Source organism: Dendrobates tinctorius, unplaced genomic scaffold (assembly GCF_039654945.1).
Source record: "Dendrobates tinctorius isolate UK_male_01 unplaced genomic scaffold, ASM3965494v1 ptg000103l, whole genome shotgun sequence".
In the NCBI taxonomy this organism is placed as follows: domain Eukaryota; kingdom Metazoa; phylum Chordata; class Amphibia; order Anura; family Dendrobatidae; genus Dendrobates; species Dendrobates tinctorius.
In genome coordinates this window covers 34,000,324-34,016,447 of record NW_027361771.1, presented here as the reverse complement: position 1 = coordinate 34,016,447, position 16,124 = coordinate 34,000,324, and the positions used below count along the sequence as shown (strand labels likewise).

At 46.4% G+C, this 16,124-nt stretch overlaps 1 protein-coding gene across 2 annotated transcripts in view; it reads right to left on the bottom strand.

Annotated features, from left to right (window-relative positions):
• Positions 1–11,106, bottom strand: part of LOC141100178 (uncharacterized) — a 46,070-nt gene extending 34,964 nt beyond the window's left edge. For both annotated transcript variants that reach the window (XM_073588471.1, XM_073588472.1), the window contains exons 1-2: positions 11,023–11,106; positions 7,797–7,887 (exon numbers count right to left, since the gene is read on the bottom strand). The gene's annotated coding sequence lies outside the window, so the exon portion shown is untranslated. The remainder of the gene's footprint in view (positions 1–7,796; positions 7,888–11,022) is intronic.
• Positions 11,107–16,124: the final 5,018 nt, after the last annotated feature.

Sequence of the window (16,124 nt, the reverse complement as noted above, 5' to 3'; positions counted from 1 at the left end):
CTTACCGCACATCTTGACGTGCGCCCCGAGGACACTGCTGGATCTGGCGGCTCCTCCCCACACACATGGCTCCTATTATGCTCTTGCTTCCTGTTTATCCTCCCTCCAATGGCAGCTGGGGTCGATCCGGCTCCTGCCTCTGTATGTGTGGGAGGGGACACAGCAGGGTGTTAGGGCAGTATCCCGGTGGGCACAACACCTTGTGCAGCCAGCCTGCATGAAGAGGGGGTGTGGCCGGCAAGAGAGGGGGCATGGCTGGCACATTTTCAGTGCAGTGCCGGAAAAATTACATCCCGGCCGGGACAGGGGAAAAATTCTCAAAATCTGGAACTGTCCCGCTGGATCTGGGACGGCTGGGAGGTATGTTCTTGCCGTGGCTCCTATGCAGGCATACTGATCTGCCCTGTTGAGTGCAGAGCCAAGTACTGCAGTGCGCAGGTGCTGGGCCTCTCTGACCTTTCCCAGCGCCTGTGCACTGCAGTACTTGGCTCTGCCCTCAACAGGGCAGATCAGTACGCCTGTGCAGGAGCCACGACAAGAAGCAAGGAAGATAATGCCATCACATAAAGATGGAAGGTGCCGGACCCGGACCTGCGACGCCCATCGGACCAGACCGCCCCCCTGGGTGAGTATAATATAACTTGTTTTACTTCTCTTTCAGGTAGATATTCAGGTAAAATGCTGTAGATAAGCCGCGAAAGGCAGTGGTCGCAGCTTATTGCGGAAAAACAAGGTGACAGGTTCCCTTTAAATGATTCTGTACTGATCTCTGATTTTTTTCTCATCTTGAATCTGGAGGAGAAAAAAAATTGCAGCATGTAGCGAGTGGCAGCATATATTGGATGAGACTCGCCAATGCAAGTCAATGGGTGAGAGAAAAAAATTGTGTATGCTGTCCGGATTTTAAGTGAAACGGAGGCAGGGGGTAGTCGTGATAGCAGGTGGCAGTTCTGGCACAACCTGGCCCTCTGCTCTATTAACACACAGTAGTTCAATCACTTGCAACTCAGTGTCTATGCCACACGGCCGGGAGTCCTTTTCCTTTAACACCACACAATGACCGTCAGAGTCCAGGTTCAACTTTAACAAAACAAGTTTACTTAGTTCGTCAAGTTTAGTCACAGAAACAGTACAAGATTCTTTGCAGCTTCCTTAATGGCCAGACTAACCCGCTTCAGAGGTTCCCTGCCCGCTTCCCTTTCCGAAGGTGAAGTCAAGCAATGGCTCTTCCATTCCTTACCAGGCCGTAGGCCTCGGACGTTAAGGGTTGTTCCCACAAAGTTAGCTGCTACCATTCTGATGCTGCCAAGATATTCCTCCACACAATGTGACTGTCAGCTATCAGGCCCTGGACTGCTGGGCTCCCCAGCTTGGACATTCCCCCTGGACACAACTGTCCTGTCCGTTGCTCATGGCTCACACTCCACACTCCTTCTGACTAACTCCAGGAAGCTCCCCAACTAGTCTTTCTTCCTAGCCCCTCCTAACTAGCTAAATCCTATTGGTCTAACCTACTCCTATCTTACTCTATTGTGCCCCCCTAGTGGGCTAAATCCTATACTATCCCTATGTCTATACAACACATCAACATCAGTACATTGGCAACACATAAGCATAAGGCAATATACAGTATATATACACGTAAACACATTACATGACACATGAAATATACTGTTTCTGTCAACAGCATATTTACACACCAGGGATGTATGAAATGAGTGCAGGGCATTAATCTGGCCCTTGTACCCCTTACATACGCACACATCTCAAAGGAAACCTGACATTTCATCAGCGACGTTCAGTAAATTCACAGACCAAACCATCAGAATAGATATACAGATAGAAAGATATATGTCTTTGAGATATATAATTAGTGCAGTTTACCATACCTGTATTTAGCTAATAACTAAGTACAAAAATGACATGAAGTCCCCCTATTTTGAATAACCAGCTAAAAGAAAGCAGACAGCTGGGAGCTGGTCTTAATGGTCTGGGAAGGGGCCAATATCCATGGATATCCATGTATATTCCAATCTTATTAATATCAGCTCAGCACTGTCTGTTTTCTGTTAACTGGTTATTAAAAAGGGGGACCCCCAAAAAAATCCTCCCTATTTTTAATAACCAGCAAAGGCAAAGCAGACAGATGATATTAATAGGCTGGGAAGGGCCATGGATATTGGCCCCTTCCTAGCTTATTAAGGCCAGCTATCAGCCGCCTCAGAGATGGCACATCCATTAGATGCACCAATTCTGGCACTTAGTCCTGGCTCTTCCCAATTGCTTTGGTGCGTTGGCAATCGGGGTAATGGTTTGGACGTACGTAGCCTTCTTCATGCATATGCCCCCTTGGGAGTGTCCCTCCATGACAACTGGCTGGCCAGCATTCATGTGAGGACACGTCCCTGGCGGCATATGCATGAAGGCTACGTACGTCCTTCTTGGGGAGTGCTAGAGGTACGGTTACGGTGTTATAACGCCGATCGCGTCAGGATAGGTGTTAGGGATGGTGGAACGCACCAAATATAAATAATAGGAGGTGCGTTCGCCGCCCGGGGTCCACCGTGCGGTAGGTGACTAGACTGCTGCTGCACAATGGCAGATGCACCAGAAGGTGAAGTAGTGCGCATGGGTTAACGTCACCCTAACGCTAGGAGCGGCTCTGTTCAGACACAGAGTCGCTTGGCATAAATAAATGTAAAGACACTAGCCCTGTTAACGTCACAGGAGCCGGCGTGTGGCGTCGCAGCCGAGAACACCAATAGCTGTTAATGCAGCGTAGCGGCAACTATAGCCGCAAGCGTCGGCGCCGAGAACCAGGCACCGACGGACACTAGTGTAGGCGTGTAGCTTGCCACAATCTGGAGCTGACTAACCCAACACACAGTCACCATTCGTAGTATCCAAGGGAAGGGGTTTCATAATAAGTCAGTCACCAGTCCATGCATCCATCACCATACACACACAGCATAATATGCTACACTAGCGCATGGCCGAGCCGCCATGCAGGCTTTTTATAGCCATGCGCTTCCGGGACCTTCCAGTACCCTGGAAAGGACCAATCAGATCCGACACAGGACCTGAACATGTGACCCCTGCTCTCCAGTGAGAGGTCACCTTGCGGGCATGCCCAGTAGCACGGCATGAGGACTTAGCCTCTGGAGCGGTTCCCTGCAGAGCAGGTTGCGCTACCATTGCTGCACCAGAGGTGGCAGCAACATCCAGGCTGTCAGAGTGAGTCTGAGCAGCACCCGGAGCGGTTGGAGGAGAATGGGAGACCGCAGGATGTCTGGCTCTGGATTCCCGCTGTGCAGCGTCAGGAATCCGACGCCTAACAATAGGTCTGTCTGCCTTCTGTCCTGTCTCATATGCACAAACTGCCCCCTGATGGTGCTAAAGAACTTTGAGGTAGTAGGAATCACGTTAGCCGGCTTATTGCTAATAGCGTTTGTCTTCTGGTTGATAAATAAGATCTCTGAGTATACAAGTGCTAGTTGAAGGGAAATTCTTACCGAGCCAATGAGGATTTAGTGGGAGGTGACCGGGTGGGGTCACATTGGCCAAACCACTAAATAAGTAAGCTTCTTTATCAGGTTTCTATGGGTCTTGACACCTATCAACTGGGAGGTCAGTTTAGGTTACGCAAGTCAGACATTGATTGGAAACCCCTTGTAACAACGGCATGCAAGCCTATGCATCAAATTAGCGAAGTGCAGTCAGCATAGGTCAAGGAATTGCAAGCAAAGTGAGAAAGAAGTTGGGGCCAGAAGAAGGAGGAAGTGGGCACAAACAGCAGCACGTATTAAGAGAATTTTAGCCCCCATGAGTGATATGAGGTGTAATAGACACAGTCAAGTATCAACCAGAAAACAGGGATAGGACGTTATGAAGCACCAGGAGACAGAAAGAAGGTGCTGCAGTGACCAGTAGCTGCGAAAGATCTCAGATAGATGTAACAGACTTAATGAGTTAAAAGTTTACCTACCATTACTGGATCTGTGTGTGAATGACCTTTGAGACTCCCTGCAGATAAGTGAAAGTGCATGATCTTACGTGTAAAAGAAACTTTGTGAATGAGAGGACATTGCAGATTTTGTGTGGAAACTGCAATTTTCATAAGAAAATCGGATGCGAATCATGTTTTGTATGGTAGATGGATATTAGCTGGGACACACCCAGGCACGAATGTGAAGAAACTTCATTATGTACAGCGAGGAGACGATTGGTGGGCGCTGCTAGCGTTGAATGTGTATATCCCCCTAAGTAATGAACTAAGAGGTCACACTCTACAAGACCTGAAGTTTAATGAGCAGTTTATATTGCAAAGCCCAGATGGCCAAGTCTTCCACGGCAGATGTTTCCGTGTTAGGAATAGAGCCTCCACTTGAGTGTACGGGTGTGTATGGTATGGGTTACATTGTACAAAGAGGTTTTGTTTCGTGTTCCCAAGTTTGCCTTGAATGTGAAACTGGTGAATTGGCTTGTGTGTGACAAGTATTCCATAAGAAAATGTCGTGCCTTAATTGCACATTTGGATTAATGCTTATTATATCCCCTGAAGGTTGGAGAGTTGCTAAAATTGTACCAGGAGGGTACGGCCAACAGCTCACTGGTTTTGGATTTCTGTCAGACAGATTCCCAGAGTATAAAGTATTCTGGCTCAATGTACATGGAATTCCCACCATCCCCTGGGTTGATGTGATTTTGTTAAGTAACATAGGGAATTATAATCTTGTCAGATGTCCGTTAAATAATGGAGATCCAGAAACTTACCTTGTTCAGGCGCAGCTGGCTGCTCTCCTCACTGGGTTCACACTGTGACATAACACGTATTTGTTAAAGGTATATAGCTAGTTTTGTCTTGATGTTCAGTTGCGTTCAGAATGTATAATGTATGTGATAAGGAAGTAGAGACAGATGGTTCAAAGTACAACTTTGATTTGAAGCAGTATTAGATATCCATGGAAGGCAGTTGTAACGTAGCAAAGATAAGGAATGCTTTTAGTATGTTTGCTAGGAAAGGAAAGAGTTTAGTTTTTGCAGTCAGCTTTGTCGCAGAGAAGATTAAAAAAAAAAAAAAATTTCCTGTTATATGTGTTTTGGAACCCGCCACTCTGCCCCCTATTCGGTATCAGCATGGTGATTTCCAGAAGGGGGGGAAAGGAGGGAATCCGCCATTTCACTATCTGCCATCTTAATGGAAATTCACTATTTTAATGTAATGATCTACTATTTTTAAAAAAAATAAAAAAATAAAATACAAGAAGGGTATCTCTCACTAATCTAGATATTGAGTTTCTTTTCGGAAGGTCCAAGAACTTGGGTGTATGGTGATCACACAGCATGAGATAGTAGAAAGCAGAACCACTCCTCCCTCATAACTCTACAGGGGAGGTGGAGTTGACGGCACTCATTGAAGCATTTAGGGGGCCTTAAGGTAAGCAAGACTCTACATACAAGTTCCAGATATTGTTTTCAGGTGGACCCACAACTACGGCCCCATATGTGGAGGAAAGGTTTTTCTTTCTTACAACAACAGGCCCTGAAAGAGGTTGCCATAGTGAAGGTGAGGGTACATATGAAGAAGAACCAATGGAGCACAAAGCAAACAAGGCAGCTGGGAACCAGCCAGAGGACCAAGACACTGGGAGACCCCTGAGGCGCCTCCACTGGTCATGGTGAGCATTAAACATAACCAGTTAGACTTACAGTGGGGAAAAAAAGTATTTAGTCAGTCAGCAATAGTGCAAGTTCTACCACTTAAAAAGATGAGAGGCGTCTGTAATTTACATCATAGGTAGACCTCAACTATGGTAGACAAACTGAGAAAAAAAATCCAGAAAATCACATTGTCTGTTTTTTTTTCATTTTATTTGCATATTATGGTGGAAAATAAGTATTTGGTCAGAAACAAGCAATCAAGATTTCTGGCTCTCACAGACCTGTAACTTCTTCTTTAAGAGTCTCCTCTTTCCTCCACTCATTACCTGTAGTAATGGCACCTGTTTAAACTTGTTATCAGTATAAAAAGACACCTGTGCACACCCTCAAACAGTCTGACTCCAAACTCCACTATGGTGAAGACCAAAGAGCTGTCAAAGGACACCAGAAACAAAATTGTAGCCCTGCACCAGGCTGGGAAGACTGAATCTGCAATAGCCAACCAGCTTGGAGTGAAGAAATCAACTGTGGGAGCAATAATTAGAAAATGGAAGACATACAAGACCACTGATAATCTCCCTCGATCTGGTGCTCCACGCAAAATCCCACCCCGTGGGGTCAGAATGATCACAAGAACGGTGAGCAAAAATCCCAGAACCACGCGGGGGGACCTAGTGAATGAACTGCAGAGAGCTGGGACCAATGTAACAAGGCCTACCATAAGTAACACACTACGCCACCATGGACTCAGATCCTGCAGTGCCAGACGTGTCCCACTGCTTAAGCCTGTACATGTCCGGGCCCGTCTGAAGTTTGCTAGAGAGCATTTGGATGATCCAGAGGAGTTTTGGGAGAATGTCCTATGGTCTGATGAAACCAAACTGGAACTGTTTGGTAGAAACACAACTTGTCGTGTTTGGAGGAAAAAGAATACTGAGTTGCATCCATCAAACACCATACCTACTGTAAAGCATGGTGGTGGAAACATCATGCTTTGGGGCTGTTTCTCTGCAAAGGGGCCAGGACGACTGATCCGGGTACATGAAAGAATGAATGGGGCCATGTATCGTGAGATTTTAAGTGCAAACCTCCTTCCATCAGCAAGGGCATTGAAGATGAAACGTGGCTGGGTCTTTCAGCATGACAATGATCCAAAGCACACCGCCAGGGCAACGAAGGAGTGGCTTCGTAAGAAGCATTTCAAGGTCCTGGAGTGGCCTAGCCAGTCTCCAGATCTCAACCCTATAGAAAACCTTTGGAGGGAGTTGAAAGTCCGTGTTGCCAAGCGAAAAGCCAAAAACATCACTGCTCTAGAGGAGATCTGCATGGAGGAATGGGCCAACATACCAACAACAGTGTGTGGCAACCTTGTGAAGACTTACAGAAAACGTTTGACCTCTGTCATTGCCAACAAAGGATATATCACAAAGTATTGAGAAGAAATTTTGTTTCTGACCAAATACTTATTTTCCACCATAATATGCAAATAAAATGAAAAAAAAAAAACAGACAATGTGATTTTCTGGATTTTTTTTTCTCAGTTTGTCTCCCATAGTTGAGGTCTACCTATGATGTAAATTACAGACGCCTCTCATCTTTTTAAGTGGTGGAACTTGCACTATTGCTGACTGACTAAATACTTTTTTTCCCCACTGTAAGTATCCTACAGGCTCTGACTCGGCCACCAACCGGGAAAAAGACTGAAGTCTGGTAGGAAGCTGGAGCTCAGAACCGTGGATGGTGGGATAGCGGGTATGTTTTACCAAAATCCTTGTACCATGTGATGGCTCATGGCTCAACGCACGTGAGTGAAGAAGAAACTGTGTGCTCTGCAGATAGATATTGGGTCGCACCTGCTTAGCTTTACACTGACAGAGATTAGATGCGCACAACGCAGATCAGAGGCGTAGCTAGGGTTTTGGTTCAGGGGGGCAAAACTTCTGAGTGGGCTACTAGGTAACTTTGATTACAATTCGGTGACGCACCCTAATAGTGGATGTAGGAGATGACTGCGCTGTTACTGAAAATAATCCCTATATAAAGACCAACATGGATATTACCGCAATATGGTCAGTGGTAAATACCAGTCCTACAAAACATATGTGATTACTGCACAGGTATAGTTGGTGTCTTACCGCTGACGTTCTTTCTGATGGAATCGGTCACTTTTCACGTCTTTTCCATCTGGCCCAGACCGACATGACAACTCCTCCAGCCAGGACTCTGCTACAGAGAATACAACGACACGTTTCACTTCTCATATTCCAGCCCCATCACCATGTATCCCCAACCTGCACAAACCCATCATCCTGCTGATACCCAAATACTGAGCCGCTGCTCCCGTATATGTCCCTGTTACTGCACCTGATACCCCAATACTGAGCCGCTGCTGCCGTATGTGCCCCTATTACTGCACCTGATACCCCAATACTGAGCCGCTGCTGCCGTATGTGCCCCTATTACTGCACCTGATACCCCAATACTGAGCCGCTGCTGCCGTATGTGCCCCTATTACTGCACCTGATACCCCAATACTGAGCCGCTGCTGCCGTATGTGCCCCTATTACTGCACCTGATACCCCAATACCGAGCCGCTGCTGCCGTATGTGTCCCTATTAGTGCACCTGATACCCTAATGCTGAGCCACTGCTGCTGCTGCCGTATGTGTCCCTATTACTGCACCTGATACCCCAATACTGAGCCGCTGCTGCCGTATGTGCCCCTATTACTGCACCTGATACCCCAATACTGAGCCGCTGCTGCCGTATGTGCCCCTATTACTGCACCTGATACCCCAATACTGAGCCGCTGCTGCCGTATGTGCCCCTATTACTGCACCTGATATCCCAATACTGAGCCGCTGCTGCCGTATGTGCCCCTATTACTGCACCTGATACCCCAATACCGAGCCGCTGCTGCCGTATGTGTCCCTATTACTGCACCTGATACCCTAATGCTGAGCCACTGCTGCTGCTGCCGTATGTGTCCCTATTACTGCACCTGATACCCCAATACTGAGCCGCTGCTGCCGTATGTGTCCCTATTACTGCACCTGATACCCTAATGCTGAGCCGCTGCTGCCGTATGTGTCCTTATTACTGCACCTGATACCCCAATACTGAGCCTTTGCTGCCGTATGTGTCCCTATTACTGCACCTGATACCCCAATGCTGAGCCACTGCTGCCGTATGTGTCCCTATTACTGCACCTGATACCCCAATACTGAGCCTCTGCTGCCGTATGTGTCCCTATAACTGCACCTGATACCCCAATGCTGAGCCACTGCTGCCGTATGTGTCCCTATTACTGCACCTGATACCCCAATGCTGAGCCGCTGCTGCCGTATGTGTCCCTATTACTGCACCTGATACCCTAATGCTGAGCCGCTGCTGCCGTATGTGTCCCTATAACTGCACCTGATACCCCAATGCTGAGCCACTGCTGCCGTATGTGTCCCTATTACTGCACCCGATACCCCAATACTGAGCCTCTGCTGCCGTATGTGTCCCTATTACTGCACCTGATACCCCAATACTGAGCCTCTGCTGCCGTATGTGTCCCTATAACTGCACCTGATACCCCAATGCTGAGCCACTGCTGCCGTATGTGTCCCTATTACTGCACCTGATACCCCAATACTGAGCCACTGCTGCCATATGTGTCCCTATTACTGCACCTGATACCCCCTATACACACACGGCTCTGCTCCGCACACCCTATACACACACGGCTCCGCTCCGTACACCCCGTACACACGCGGCTCCGCACCATACACCTCGTACACATACGGCTCAAATCCGTACACCTTGCACACACGGCTCCACTCCGTACACGCCGCACACACACAGCTCTGCTCTGTACACGCCGTACACACACAGCTCTGCTCTGCACACCCCGTACACAATTGGCTCCGCTCCGTACACACACGGCTCTGCTCTGTACACTCCGTACAAACTCATATATAAATCCCTAAAACAATACTTTATTATTTAAAAACCACAGATGTGGTACACACCGGAAAAATGTGACAGTAATAGAGAAAATGAAAAATAGGTGTTCAAAATTAAACCCACACTAGGGTAACCCCTACGAGTCCCTATTAGGTAACTATGCTGTACCCTGCCTGGCTGCGGAGGTTGGCACCCTAAGGGGGGAACGTTGTGGCGCCCCCGCTCACGATGGCTATCCCTGGGGGCCCTGATAAACCCTACAGCCACTGGTGGTCCCTTCTACCCAATGTAAGGGAACCCCTCGTTCTAGACAGAGATCAGACCTGCTCTATAGAGGACCCTGTGTCCCAAAAAGAGAGGTTAAAAACAAATTAGAACACACATGGCATGGAGTGGCATATTGAAGTCCCACAAAAAGATACAGACAAACTTCAAGGCAGCCCAGTGGGGTATCTCAGTTCAGATCATGCCTAATTCTTATATACAAAATAAGGAGAGGCATCTTTTACAAAAATCGATGTAGAAATAGCTGAAAGATGCCATCAATAGTCTCCCAATAGTGGGAGACTATTGATGGCATCTTTCAGCTATTTCTACATCGATTTTTGTAAAAGATGCCTCTCCTTATTTTGTATATAAGAATTAGGCATGATCTGAACTGAGATACCCCACTGGGCTGCCTTGAAGTTTGTCTGTATCTTTTTGTGGGACTTCAATATGCCACTCCATGCCATGTGTGTTCTAATTTGTTTTTAACCTCTCTTTTTGGGACACAGGGTCCTCTATAGAGCAGGTCTGATCTCTGTCTAGAACGAGGGGTTCCCTTACATTGGGTAGAAGGGACCACCAGTGGCTGTAGGGTTTATCAGGGCCCCCAGGGATAGCCATCGTGAGCGGGGGCGCCACAACGTTCCCCCCTTAGGGTGCCAACCTCCGCAGCCAGGCAGGGTACAGCATAGTTACCTAATAGGGACTCGTAGGGGTTACCCTAGTGTGGGTTTAATTTTGAACACCTATTTTTCATTTTCTCTATTACTGTCACATTTTTCCGGTGTGTACCACATCTGTGGTTTTTAAATAATAAAGTATTGTTTTAGGGATTTATATATGAGTTTGATTTGAGAACCCTTAAGGATTATAATTTTCATATTCTGTACACTCCGTACACACTTGGCTCCGCTCCGTACACAAACGGCTCTTCCCTGTACACGCCGTGCACACTTGGCTCCGCTCCGTACACAAACAGCTCTGCTCACCCCATACACACGCGGTTCCGCTCTGTACACCTCATACGTGCATATCTCTGCTCCGTACACCTTCTACACACACGGCTCCGCTCTGTACACCTCATACACACACAGCTCTGCTACATCTACCCTGTAAACCAATCCTGACCCACACAGAAACTTACTTCACCTCAACCAGCACCATGTCAACCAGCACAGCAGAGCCCTGTGCTGAAGCCCCTGATCATGTGACCCCCTGACTCCGCCCCTCCTGTGACCTCATCACAGGTCCTGTGCGCACAGAAAAGCTCATAACGATGTTGCTGGCTGTGAGGTGGGGGGCCCACTGCTGGCATCGGGCCCCCCACCGCCTTCTCAGGGGCCCATAGCGGCTGGGCGGCAGAGTAGGGAGATCGATTCTCCCTGCTCTGCCGTGGAATGTAACTGTATGGGCGCGCTGTGCACGCCGATACAGTTACAGTAGCGTAGCTCAGTGGGCCCCTCAGAGCTCGGGGCCCGGGGCGACCGCCCTCTCTGCCCCCCCGGCAGCTACGCTACTGACGCAGATAGAATAGAAAGATGTCATAAATACACACGCACACCTGGGCCCTTCTACCCGTTTCAATGACTGCAGATTGACTTCATACAAGCTGCCTGAGGTAAAATGTATGAGGTATGTGCTCGTGTGTGTTGATCTCCTTTCAGGGGACTGGAAGCTTTCTGATGTCAGAAACTACTACAACTGAGGTACTCCTTTGTCCCCAGAGAAGTTGCCACTATGTGACAACCTCTACAGCAGGTCCAGGAAAGAGACTCTCATTTGTGTATAAATAAGTTTTTGATTCTATTCCAGACATTGGTAATTGACTAAAAGACAGGAGGACCACTGGAGCCACTGGTTGATGGTCCCTGCTAAGCCACGTCAATAGAGCTAACCCCTTCCTGACATCAGACGTACTATCCCGTCCATGGGACCCGGGCCCCTATGCCCATGGACGGGATAGTACGTCTAGCGCGATCAGCGGCGCCCACGTGGTGAGCGCCGCTGATCGCGGCCGGGGGTCAGCTGATTATCACAGCTGACACCCGGCACAATGTGTCAGGGGCGGTCACGGACCGCCCCTGACACTTTAACCCCTTGCACACCGCGATCAAACATGATCGCGGTGTACCGGGGGTTAAAGGGAAGCATCGGCAAGGAGGGGGCTCCCTCCATGCTTCCCTCAGCCCCCCACGGCAGCGCAATGTGCAGCGCTGCTGCGGGGGGCTCCTTTCCTGCAGGCCCCCGAAGCTGGCTTCCTCAGTGCCTGCAAAGCGCAGGCATGAGGAAGCCTTCTGCACTGCCTGTGACAGATCGCTGATCTGTCACAGTGATCTGTGATGTGACAGATCAGCGATCTGTCACAGGACAGTGATGTCCCACCTAGGACTATTTAATAAAGTTAAAAAAAAAATTAAAAAAGTGTTAAAATAAATTTAAAAAAATCGCCAAATAAATTAGAAAAAAAAAAAAAATATTCCCCCAAATAAATCCATTTTTTGGAAATTAAAAAAAACAAAACAATAAAAGTACACATATTAGGTATCGCCGCGTCCGTAACAACCCGCCCTATAAAACTGTCCCATTAGATAACCCCTTTAGAGAACCCCTTAAAAAATAAAAATAAAAAACAAAGCAAAAAATAATGATTTATTATCATACCGCCAAACAAAAAGTGTAATAACGCGTGATCAAAAAGACGCATATAAATATCCATGGTACTGCTGAAAACGTCATCTTGTCCCGCAAAAAACGAGCCGCCACACAGCATCATCAGCGAAAAAATAAAAAAGTTATAGCTCGCAGAATAAAGCGATGCAAAAATAATTATTTTTTATATAAAATAGTTTTCATTGCATAAAACCGACAAAACATAAAAAAAGACCTAAATGAGGTATCGCTGTAACCGTACTGACCTGAAGAATAAAACCACTTTATCAATTTTACCGCACGCGGAACGGTGTAAACGCACCCCCCCAAAAGAAATTCATGAAACGCTGGTTTTTGTTCATTCTGCGTCCCAAAAATCGGAATAAAAAGCGATCAAAAAATGTCACGTGCCCGAAAATGGTACCAATGAAAATGTCAACTCGTCCCGCAAAAAATAAGACCTCACATGACTCGGTGGGTCAAAATACGGAAAAATTATAGCTCTCAATATGTGGTGATGCAAAAACTATTTTTACAATAAAAAGCGTCTTTTAGCGTGCGACAGCTGCCAAATATAAAAACCACCATAAATAGTAAATCAAACCCCCTGTTATCACCTCCTTAGTTAGGGAAAAATAATAAAATAAAAAAAATGTATTTATTTCCATTTTTCCATTAGGGTTAGGGCTAGGGTTAGGGCTAGGGTTAGGGTTGGGGCTAGGGTTAGGGCTGAGATTAGGGTTAGGGGTGTGTTGGGGTTCGGGTTGGAGTTAGAATTGGGGGTTTCCACTGTTTGGGCACATCAGGGGCTCTCCAAATGCAACATGGCGTCTGATCTCAATTCCAGCCAATTCTGAGTTGAAAAAGTCAAATGGTGCTCCTTCCCGTCCAAGCTCTGCCATGCGCCCAAACAGTGTTTTACCCCCACATGTAGGGTATCAGCCTACTCAGGTCAAATTGCAAAGAATTTTTGGGGTCCAATTTCTCCTGTTACCCTTAGGAAAATAAAAAGTTGGGGGCAAAAATATCATTTTTGTGGAAAAAAATGATTTTTTTATTTTCACGTCCGAGCGTTATAAACTTCTGTGAAGCACTTGGGGGTTCAAAGTGCTCACCACACATCTAGATAAGTTCCGTGGGGGGTCTAGTGTCCAAAATGGGGTCACTTGTGGGGAGTTTCAATAGTTTAGGTACATCAGGGGCTCTCCAAACGCACATGACACCCGCAGACCATTCCATCAAAGTCTGCATTCCAAAACGTCACTGCTTCCCTTCTGAGCCCCGACGTGTGTCCATACAGTAGTTTTCTCCCACATATGGGGCGTCAGCATACTCATGACAAATTGGACAACAACTTTTGGGGTCCAATTTCTCCTGTTACCCTTGGGAAAATGAAAAAATTGGGGACTAATTGATCATGTTTGTGGAAAAAATACGATTTTTTTATTTTCATGCCCGGGCATTATAAACTTCTGTGAAGCCCTTGGGGGTTCAAAGTGCTCACCACACATCTAGATAAGTTCCTTAGGGGGTCTCGTTTCCAAAATGGGGTCATTTGTGGGGGGTTTCCACTGTTTAGGTACATTAGGGGATCTCCAAAGGCAACATGACACCCTCACAACATTCCCTCAAAGTCTGGATTCCAAAACGTCACTAGTTCCCTTCCGAGCCCCGACGTGTGCCCATACAGTAGTTTTCTCCCACATATGGGGTGTCAGCGTACTCAGGACAAATTGGACAACAACTTTTGGGGTCCAATTTCTCCTGGTACCCTTGGGAAAATAAAAAAATGGTGACTAAAAGATCATGTTTGTGGAAAAAATACGAATTTTTTATTTTCACGCCCGGGCGTTATAAACTTCTGTGAAGCACTGGGGGGTTCAAAGTGCTCACCACACATCTAGATAAGTTCCTTGGGGGGTCTAGTTTACAAAATGGTGTCATTTGTTTTGGTACATCAGGGGTTTTCCCATCGCGACATGATGTCCGATCTCAATTCCAGCCAAAAACGTCAAATGGCGCTGCTTCCCTTCCAAGCTCTGCCATGCGCCCAAATAGTGGTTTACCCCCACATGTGGGGTATCAGCGTACTCAGGACAAATTGCACAATATCTTTTAGGGTCCTGTTACCCTTGGGAAAATAAAAATTGGGGTGAAAAGATCATTTTTGTGGAAAAAATATGATTTTTTAATTGTACCGCTGTACGTTATAAACTTCTGTAAAGCCCTTGTGGGTTCAAAGTTCTCACCACATATTTAGATAAGTTCCTTTGGGGTCTAGTTTCCAAAATGGGGTCACTTGTAGGGGGTTTCCACTGTTTAGGTACATCAGGGACTCTCCAAACGTGACATGGCGTCCGATCTGAATTCCAGCCAATTTTGCATTGAAAAAGTCAAACGGCGCTCCTTCCATTCTGAGCTCTGCCATGCGCCGAAACAGTCGTTCCCCCCCACATATCAGGTATCAGCGTACTCAGGACAAATTGCACAATAACTTTTGCAGTCCAATTTCTCCTGTTACCCTTGGTAAAATAAAAAAAATTGAACCTGAAGTATTTTTTTTGTGAAAAAAAGTTAGATGTTCATTTTTTTTTTTAAATATTCAAAAAAATTCCTGTGACGCACCTAAAGGGTTAATAAACTTCTTGAATGTGGTTTTGAGCACCTTAAGGGCTGCAGTTTTTAGAATGGTGTCACTTTTGGGTATTTTCTATCATATAAACCCCTCAAAGTGGCTTCAAATGTGATGTGGTCCTAAAAATAAAATGGTGTTGTAAAAATGAGAAATCACTGGTCAACTTTTAACCCTTATAACTTCCTAACAAAAAAAATTTTGGTTCCAAAATTGTGCTGATGTAAAGTAAACATGTGGGAAATGTTAGTTATCAAGTTTTTTGTGTGCCATATCTCTGTGATTTAAGGGCATAAAAATTCAAAGTTGGAAAATTTCCGTTTTTCTCACAAATAAACGCAAATTATTTGAATGAAATTTTACCACTAGCATGAAGTACAATATGTCATGAGAAAACAATGTCAGAATCACCAGGATCCATGGAAGCGTTCCAGAGTTATGACCTCATAAAGGTACAGTGGTCAGAATTGTAAAAATTGGCCCGGTCATGAACGTGCAAACCACCCTTGGGGGTGAAGGGGTTAAAGAAAGACCAATCCATGCAAATCACTGTGAGGTCCTGGAGCGGAAGAATGAGGGTCCTGCTCCTGATAATGCTGGCAGCTTTACCGCAAGAAGGACAGATGGCTGAGATACCTCAAAATAACACATCAGTAATCTTGTGGTTTGACACCAGGATAGCAACAGCTACGTTTAGGTACTCCCAATAATACTAGTCCAGATGGTAGCATCACAAAGGCGCTGGAGGGTCTTACATCCCTGTCCGAAGAACTGGCAGAAAATTCTGGTATCAACAATCCGTTCACGGACTGGCTGGAATCCTGGTTCGGTAGATGGAGTCATCTTGTGTCCAGCCTTCTCATTTCTCTAGCAGTAGTAGCAGCAGTACTTGTGACCTGTGGATGCTGCTGCATACCGTGCATCAGAGGACTACTTCAAAGATTGATTGATGGGTCTATTACAAA